Genomic DNA, 10,838 nt, shown 5'->3' with positions numbered 1-10,838 from the left:
AACCATCTGTAAAGAGGTCTGGCGCCCTCTTCTGGCCTGCAGGCATACACACAGAATATTGTATACATAATAAATATTTAAAAGGCGGGCGGTGGTAGCGCACGCCTTTAATCCCAGCACTCGGGAGGCAGACGGTCCAGACTCTTTTAAAATAGGGCATTATAGAACAAGCACAATCTTTTAATTACAACTCACCAGTGTGGCCAATACTGAAGTCAAATGAAAAATATAGATTCACAGTAGATTACAGGAGGATTAATGAAAAATTCCCCAGAATGCCAGGTAATCTACCAGACATAGAAGATATTTTTCTACAAATAAGACAATATGCACCAAAATGGCTAGCAACAATAGACTTGACTGATATGTTCTTTGGGATACCGTTGCATCCAGAAAGCCAGGAAATTACAACATTTACGTGGCAAAATAAACAATATAGATTCAAAAGATTGCCACAAGGATACTTAAAGAGTCCAATTATAGCACATGCAACACTGATGGACATTAGAAACATTACCAGAAGTTAAAGGTAAAATATTATATGTAGATGACGTATTAATTATAGCACAGCTAAAGGAAGATGCTACCGAAACATTAAGAATTTTAGTCCGACATTTAAGAGATAATGGATGGACAATCAATATGGATAAGATACAAGGTCCAGCACAACAAGTGAAATTTTTAGGAGTTCATTGGAGCACTGATGGACCTAAAATACCAGATAATGTCATTGATAAGATACAATCCCTAGAACCACCAAAAAATAAGACTGAGGTACAACATATTATAGGAATCTTTGGGTATTGGAGACAACACATTCCTTATTCACAGCTTATTTTACAACCTTTATATTAAATAAGAAAATCAGAGAACTTTATGTGGCAAAAAGAACAGGAAGAGGCATTAAAAACACGCCAGGAATATGTTAAGGAATTTAGTAAATTAACATTTATACAACAAGAACATACAGTAATATTGGATATTTTATATCATCAAGGATATGGCAATTGGAATATTTTTACAAAAACAGATAAAACTATTACACCAGTAGGTTTTTATAGTAGACGCTTTCCCTGGTCTGAAAATAAATTTAGTTTATTTGAAAAAACTGTTTGGACAGTATATGAGGCATTAAGAACAATACATTCATTATTATGAAATAATGCAATAATCATAAGAACAATCACACCAATAATGGACTGGATTAAGGCACCGGAGAAGCATGGTCAGGATTACCAATGGACGGTAAAGTCCTACAATGGAAATGGTATTTACAAGAATTTTTGAAAAATAACCAGATATCCCAAAAAGGAAACATACCTAACATTTCAGAACAAATTTTACAAAAACCAGCATTAAAATTGCCAGAAATAACCAAAACCCCTGATACACCAAAGCCGATAGGGCTGTCGGGGACAGAAGAATATAATCCAGGGATGATAAATGCGTGGTTTACAGATGGATCCTCAATCTCAAAAAATAATATTATACATTGGAAAGCAGCAGCATATAGACCCAAAGATGGCACAATATTAACAAATAGTGGTATGAGCAAGTCAGCACAACATGCAGAAGTTACAGCTGCAGCTCTAGCTATGGCGCACTCTCAAAGAGAAAAACAGAATATTACACATATATTTACTGATTCTTGGTGTGTAACCAATGGTATAGCAGTTTGGTCAGGAAAATGGAAACAAAAGAATTGGAAAATAGCAGGCAAAGATATCTGGTCCAAAGAAGCATGGATAGAAATGGCAGAAGCAAGCCGGGCGGTGGTGGCACACGCCTTTAATCCCAGCACTCGGGAGGCAGAGGCAGGCGGATCTCTGTGAGTTCGAGACCAGCCTGGTCTACAAGAGCTAGTTCCAGGACAGGCTCCAAAACCACAGAGAAACCCTGTCTCGAAAAACAAAACAATAAAACAAACAAACAAAAAAAGAAATGGCAGAAGCAGCAAAAACGATGAAAATCATAGTGTTCCATGTAGATGCACATACAGGTAAAACAGATGAGATGCATAAATATAACGACACTGTAGATAAGCTGGCAGCAGCGGCAATTAAATTAAAGGCAATTTAAAAAACAATACCCCAGGAAGGAAACAAAATAAAGATAAAACAAAATTGGATTAAAACATCGAACCCAGACCTAACTAAAGAGGTACACCCATAAGAAATTCTAAAATTACATGAATAATTGGGACACATAGGAACACATGCACTAAAACAATGGTTTGACCAACGAAATATAAAATCACAACTGTTGAATAAAGAGCAACCACTATGGAAAGCCTTACATTTAGCAGTAATAGAATTAAATCAAAGACCAAAGCTAAACAGACAGTCACCAATACAGGAAGCCATTCATAAAAATATAAGAATAGAATATTCAGAAGTACAAGATAACAAACTAATTAGACCTCATCACGCCATTTACAGGAACCTGAAAAACCAGGGAATATCACCTGCAGAAATAATAACAGAAGGGCACACAAATAACGCGTGGCTATCACAAGGGAAAGGTGACCTAAAATTGGTAAGGTTAGAAAATCTTGCATGAGGAATGGGATGCAAATGGCCCTCATGGAAAACACAGTGCAGGACACTTTACATGTGCCTGGCAATACCAATAATCGATGTCACTCTAAAAGGAAAATTATGTTTGAATATATACAATCATTCAATAGAAATAAAGGGAGCAAAACAGTATCACGCAAAAGATTTAATTGTAAACATTACCTTTTGTTGGTGGCATTTTGTTGGCAAATAATTATAGCCAGCACCAACACTATAACCAAAACAAGATTACAAGAAGAAAGATAGCAAATAGGCCAAGACATAATGAATCCGCAATATTTCCAGAATATTGGACATCATTTAGAGATTGGGTCAGAGTGACCAATACTTTTCACAGCTTTTGGCAAAAATATGCAATACTGTGTACAATATGCATGGCAACCGGGCTGTGAACAATATAGAAAGGTGGTAGGATCAAATGCACACACACTAGCCTACATGAAGGACATGACAAAAAATGCTTCTGATTTAGATACGGAAATGAATCTACACAAATGCCATTGGATTGAAATCTGGGTTAATAAAACAGACACAATGAGCCGGGCGGTGGTGGCGCACGCCTTTAATCCCAGCACTTGGGAGGCAGAGGCAGGCAGATCTCTGTGAGTTCGAGACCAGCCTGGTCTACAAGAGCTAGTTCCAAGACAGGCTCCAAAACCACAGAGAAACCCTGTCTCGAAAAACCAAAAAAAAAAAAAAAAAAAACCAACAAAAAAAAACAGACACAATGCCACATTATGCGGTGCACTGGCGAGAAATACAGCCAGATGCATTCGTTGTTAGAGTCAATAATAAGTATAAAACAATTATAGGCCGGGCGGTGGTGGCGCACGCCTTTAATCCCAGCACTCGGGAGGCAGAGGCAGGCGGATCTCTGTGAGTTCGAGACCAGCCTGGTCTACAGAGCTAGTTCCAGGACAGGCTCCAAAACCACAGAGAAACCCTGTCTCGAAAAACCAAAAAAAAAAAAAAAAAAAAAAAAAAAAAAAAAAAAAAAAAAAAAAAAAAAAAAAACAATTATAGTTACAGGAACAAGATATACTGACACAGATGCACAATCCACATTTACGTGTGGAGCAGCAATGAATGTTTCTTATGTAAGAAGACATTTTGCAGTACTACTAGATAAAGAAATGGACGAGGGAATGGTAGGTTATTGGTACAACAAAACATCAGAAGGATTTGATGAGCAAAATTATGAATATCCTAATTATGATAATAATTATGAAGATAGGATAATAGCACCACAACAAAACCTACAACACCCTTACCAGTACAGATATGGAAGGACATGTTTGCAGAACCAAATCTAGTAAAATATGGAACCATGACAATACCAAAACCATATGGAAATAAATGCCCAAACAGCCTATGGTCAAAAATTAGTAACACACAGGTTAACAATAAAACAGCAAATTTCCTGTGTGTAACAGATTTTCCAAATCTACCATGGTTTGGTAATATTACATCAGTAGGATACAATTTGGAGAAATTACCTAGAGCATACAATACAACAATTAATGGTAAAACAGTAGTTTTGCAAAATATGTATCCATACATTGAAAGCAATGAAAAATGGCAATGGAAACATGGAAAAAGTTGTTAAAGACAGGTGTGGAACACTGGAGGTTCCCACTAGTATTAACATCTGTAATTCCACAACCATGGCATGTGAATAGATACAAGGAACCTATAGGATTTATTTGTAAAATTGCAACCCATAGATGCTATTTGGCTATAACAATGGATAAACATAATGAGACTTCACATCATGATATGGTATGGGCTTGTATCGAAAAACATCACAATATGACAACAGGTGTAGCTAATATACAAGATATTAAGATGAATATAACTGAGGCCTTTGTATATACTAATGATACACATGGCCATCTAGCAGTAATAGCGAAAAATACATCAATAGCCAGCACAGTATACTTAACAAGTTATATAAGAAATTTTACAGAGGAAAGTCAGTCATATGGGACAGTCACAGCAGAGAAGTCACCAAAACTTCATATGATCAAGGGCTCAACGGGAGAAAGCACATATAATGAAACACACATAAGTGGACAATAATGATATTGTAACACAGAATAATTATATAATGTATGTATTAAAAGACACACTCCCATATCTTAGATCTGGATTGTGGGATAGAGGAAAAAGTATGACCACAAGAGATAAACTAGGGATCATAAGAGCAGACATACAATTATGCCATTGGGAATCTATAACAGATGTGTACCCCATACCATGGGATATTGAAGCAGAAATTAAGAATGTAACAGTTAAGATGAAATATGGAGGGGGCTGGAGAGATGGCTCAGTGGTTAAAAGCACCACCTACTCTTCCAAAGGTCCTGAGTTCAATTCCCAGCAACCACATGGTGGCTGACAATCATCTATAAGGAGATCTGGTGCCCTCTTCTGGCCTGTAGGCAAAGCACTGAGGATACTGTATACATAATAAATAAATCTTTAAAAAAAAAAAAGATGCAGGGCGGTGGTGGCACACGCCTTTAATCCCAGCACTCGGGAGGCAGACGCAGGCGGATCTCTGTGAGTTCTAGGTCAGCCTGGTCTACAAGAGCTAGTTCCAGGACAGGCTCCAAAGCTACAGAGAAACCCTGTCTTGAAAAACTAAAAAACAAAACAAACAAACAAAAAAAAAAAACAAAAAAAAAAAGAGGAAATATGGAATCACACAAGAAATTACTCATGAGTTTACCTATTATGGATATTCAAATATATCATATGTGCCAGCTAAGATTGTTATAGAAAACCCAATACAAATTTATAGAAAAAAATAATCACTCCAAAGTAGCAATAGGATTATCATTAGATGAAAAGTTTAAATATACCAGGGCTACAGCACATTATAGGACAGGTATTACTAAGAAAATAAATTGGTTTAGATGGATAAATATAACAGAAGAAAATACCATAGTCTATAACCATTATGGGGTACCATATTATCACTCATCATTAACTATAAATCCAGAATATGATGAATGGTCTATCACAGACTGGGTAACCCATATGCCAAAAGGAACACACACTTCATGTTCACAGGACTGGCAATCTGTAATATATGTACCATTAAAATTTTCCCACTGACCAGATTATAAAATAACAGACCCCAGAATAGTATATAGAGGAGCAATCCATAATAACAACGAGACGTAGCCTCTGTATACAGTCCATTACCATAAAGGATATTTAAACCCACCTCCCGGAAGGGCAGGCATAGTTACAGCTCAGATTTAACAATAATTTCTAGAGTTATATTATACCCAATAATTTAACAAATGGTCCCAGATTTAACAATAATTTCTAGAGTTATATTATACCCAAGAATAAGAAAAATATCGTTAGATATAGATTTAACAATATTACAGCCTCCAGAATACTATTATAATAAATTCAATATAGATACATTAGCATTACAATATAATAGCCCCATAAGACTTGGAAGGAAACCTCTACAATAGGATTTTTGGTAGGAGGATTAATAGCAGGAGCAATCATGGGAGCAATAGCAGGAGGAGGAACATCAGCTGTAATGCTGGAACCAATTAAGGCAGAAATAAGACACTTACAAGAAGTAAACGTACAAACAGCCTCAGCAATAAGTACAGTAGTGAATAGTCTAGATGCATTACAACTAATAACCCAACAAATGAGAGCAGAATTCCAAATATTCCAAAAGGAAAACCAGTGGAATATAGAAAATATAAAGTCATTAATGAAAAGTACACATAATGAAAAAATGTGTACAGCATATGAAGAGCATTTAAGAGGCTTAACCGATGAGTTAAATGCACTATTTACTACAGGAACAGGAAGAAGGACCCCAGAATATCAAACCATGTTAAATCCACACCAAAATAGCGGCTGTGAGGCAGGAATATGCACAATGCACCTATTACAAACACACAGATCATGCACATCAGGCATGCAATACAAAACCTGGGGCGCAACGATGGTCAAACTGGATCCGTTTTCAGATCTACAGGTAAAATGGATCACACCTATAGACAGATATCTCTGGGTGTCATTAAATGATACACCAGTATATATTCCAATAGGAGAGTGCTTCCATCTTAGTCTTAGCACATATGGATGCCCACATGAACCAAAACATGAAATAGAAACCACAAGACTTACAGCAACAATAATGACAGATACAATAACACGGGATTATACACGGTTGATTTGTACAAATAAAAACAATAATAAATTGTACAAATTACCAGAAAGACACAACAGAAGAGGTTATAGACACGTTTAACGTAAGAGGATGCTGGATGCTACATAATTGCTCTGTAGTAACAACTGAGAAAGGACAAGAGATGGTGACGACATTATCCTACGAGGAACACCACGTAATGACAGGACAATCCATATGGGATGATAAAACAGAGAGATCACTACAATAATTATGTAAAAACAATGATAAAAATACAGGAGATAGCTGAATTTAATCAGAAACAATTTGATAGCATACATAAAACTATGCAGAAATATGATTCCAACCTAGCATACAACCAAGATAAGTTGCATAATATAGTTGGAGTATTAAGAGCCAATACATATATACATAAAGATTGGATTAAAAAGACAACAGTGCAGTTTTTTTGATTAGATTGCTAGACTAATACAATTAGATTTCATATGCACACCATTTCCAACATGGTGGGCAATGATCAAAGAGGCAGCATGAATAGTGATGATTATATTAATGGCCGGTGTAGGCATAAAGATTGCATTACTTTTTAAGGTGCCACAATGGGAAGAAACGGACCCTCTAAAAGGAATTTGGACCTACTAGCTAAAGGAGGTATTAGAAGGGTAATTTGGCATTATTATAATAAACACTGGAGTGCACTTGTGGACTTGTTTGATAGAATGGGGATAGAGTGACAGATAGAGATAGATGTCATTTTTGTAAGAGTAAATATAATATGACGTTTTTAGGAACCATGAATATTAAACAAGATTTGATGGCATGCTTACTTAATCATATAGTTTGGCACATGAAACATGGAGTAAAGGAAAGAGGGCATCAACACCCATTTGATCATATGCTTCATATCTTAGTCAGTTGCTTTCTTAGCAAAGGAAGTTACACATTATGAATTAATCAGAAGTATGATAAGACATGATAGGTGGGGAGCATTTGCATTACTAGAAGGAGACTGGTATAGTGAAATGAGTAAATTGGATAGAATTCATACATAGAGCTTAGAAAGTTATTGCATCAGAGCAATATCAAAAACATTTTTAGAAGATATGCTTTTTGAATATTGCGCTTATTTGGACTGGTAGGATAGATATAAAACATGGAAGAGTAGGAATTGCAGGGTTATTAGCTTCATGCCCATAAAATGCGCACAAAATTGCCATAAAGGATGCACCCTACAGAGTATACCATCATGCACTCCTGGAGATCGGAATTTAAGATCAGTAAATGACCAGACGGCCTACATAGCATATAGAAGGCGACTGATAGCCTATGTAAATCCTCAGGCCTGCGAGCCTCATAGTGACTCCTTTAATGTTGACATGTCAGGAGTCAGGGGATGGAATGTAATGAGCATGGAAGCAGATTCCTCTGAATGAATAAAAAAGGGGAATCTGTAGTGTAGATAGAGCAGGAAATTTATAGAATAAGAATGAATGTAACTTGGTGTAACGTAAAAGCATTTCTTCTTGTGTGTGGTATGGAAAATTACTAAGGTGAAATATTAAGAGAACATTTGCCCACTTGAAGGCTGCCACACCCATCTGGCCCTGCACCCAGCAACCGTGGTAACGAAATAATCTTGCCACACAAGAGGGACCCCCACCCTTCTGTGGCCAGTCGATACTGATAACCTAGGACATCTGGTTATCGGAGGGATCAAACGAGGGGCAGTTTCCTTTTTCTTTTAATATTTATTTATTATGTATACAACATTCTTTCTGCATATATGCCTGAAGGCCAGAAGAGGGCACCAGACCTCATTACAGATGGTTGTGAGCCACCATGTGGTGGTTGCTGGGAATTGAACTCAGGACCTTTGGAAGAGCAGGCAATGCCCTTAACCACTGAGCCATCTCTCCAGCCCCCACGAGGGGGGGGGGTGTTTCGAACTGACTTAAAAGAGGTGGCTGAAGCAGGACGGTTATCTCACTTCTCACGATGGCTCTGGCACCAGGCCTCCATGGAAAGAGAGATCCTCCTAGCCTGCCTCCCGGAAAAACAGCAATATTAAATGCCTTGCCTAAACATTTAATGCTCTGTCTCCTGAGTACAGAGCTTCGTCTCCCGAAAACAGATACTTAACGCCTTGCATCCCGAATGCAAATCCTCATTCCCTGAGAGTGGACATTGGAGGTCTGTCTCCTGAGAACAGACTAGATACTCTGCCTTTCAGAATGCTTTGCCATCCCGAGAGCAAAGCCTCATCTTCGAGAGAACTAAAAGCCTTGTCTCCTGAGACTCGGTCACCCAGAATAGCCGAGTCCAAGGCCCTACCAGATACCAGCCTGGAACATCAGAACCCTTATCTCCCGAGCGCAGACTACGGGGTCAAGAGTTGATCTTCACTACCCAGCCCCCAGCGCGGACAAGAGCCCACCCTGAAGAAATTCAAAAAGCCCTTTTTAAGCCAGGGAATATCAAGTCATATGATGCTATTTCATGTGTGTGAGAAGTTAAGAGAAGAGCATAGATGTGTTAATACATATGTTTAGTGTGTGAAATGTTAAAAGATATTTTATGGATAATTGATAAGATTAGGAAATATTAATGGATAAGTTAAGGTTAAGAAGCATTTTATAGATAATTAATGGATAAGTTAAGGTTTAGGAGTGTTTTATAGATAAGTAATGGATAAGTTGTATTAAGGTTAAGAAGTGTTTTATAAGCCGGGCGGGGTGGTGGCACACGCCTTTAATCCCAGCACTTGGGAGGCAGAGGCAGGCGGATCTCTTTGAGTTCGAGACCAGCCTGGTCTACAGAGCTAGTTCCAGGACAGGCTCCAAAGCCACAGAGAAACCCTGTCTAGAAAAAAAAAAAAAAAAGAAGAAGTGTTTTATAGATAAGTGATAAGTTAGATTAAAGTTATGAATTGGTTTTATGTATTAGGTTCAGTAGGATTAATAATTGTGATATTGAATTGCCTGTGTGTTGCCCATCATCAATCCCCCATGCCTATTAAGACTGTAAACCCCATTGATGTATTGGATATTGAAGTTGCTAGTAAAGAATCATCATAAAAACAATTCTCTTGCTTGGTCTGGTCACTCATCGCTCTCTGGGGAGAAGGGCACAGAGTCCTCATAGATATTACTCGAATAGAGCCCGGAGCTGAAGTCCCCCAGCTCGTAATAGGAGTGACCCCCCTACTTGTACTTGGCAAGGATTCTGCCTCTGAGCTACAATTCCAGCCCCTGGGTGTTTAAAAAGGTCTCAGACAGACTTTGCTAGGCTGGCTTCAAACTCACTACTGAATGCGCAGATTATGGACTCATGCCGCCACAAGTTACCCATTTTAAAATGACAGAAAGCTTCAGTCTATGTCAAACAAGGGAACCACATTGCAGTAATGTAGACCAGGCTGATAGTGAGGTGAGCAGCCGCCATCCAGCTAGTTTGGTAGTCTCGGCAGCCATGGCTGTTGAGCGTCCCCATGCATATCAGCGGCTCTACCTCTCCCCCAGTTTGCTTCCTGCACGCAAGTGTGAGTGTTGCAGTTCTAGGGCTGGAGAGATGGCTCAGCGGTTAAGAGCACTGGCTCTTCTTCCAGAGGTCCTCAGTTTAATTCCCCACAACCACGTAGTGGCTCACAATCATCTGTAATGAGATCTGGTGCCCTCTTCTGGCCTACAGGCATACATGCAGACAGAACACTGTATACATAATAAATAAATTTAAAAAAAAAGAAAGATTAAATTTGTATTTCTAAAGTCAGAAATAATACTGCAGCTTCTTCCGTATATAGTTTAGTAATTACCCTTAATTCAATTAAGAAATTTCTAAGTGAGTGTGGAATGAGGGAACGAAGGGTGAATGATCCCAGACAGCCTCAGGCTTTGTCATTATAAATGCAGACCAACTGCTGACTCATTGAAGCTGTGCCCTACCTGTGAAGACTAAGAAATCCCTATCTGTGTCCCAACCTGTAGCATTTTAGAAAACAGTAATTCTGACTACTAAATACGGCCTTTCCCTTCTGGAGCCTTAATCTCCAGCTTTTTCTAGATCCCAAAAGC

Source organism: Chionomys nivalis, chromosome 21 (genome assembly GCF_950005125.1).
Source record: "Chionomys nivalis chromosome 21, mChiNiv1.1, whole genome shotgun sequence".
In the NCBI taxonomy this organism is placed as follows: domain Eukaryota; kingdom Metazoa; phylum Chordata; class Mammalia; order Rodentia; family Cricetidae; genus Chionomys; species Chionomys nivalis.
Note: the sequence above shows the minus strand (reverse complement) of the source record.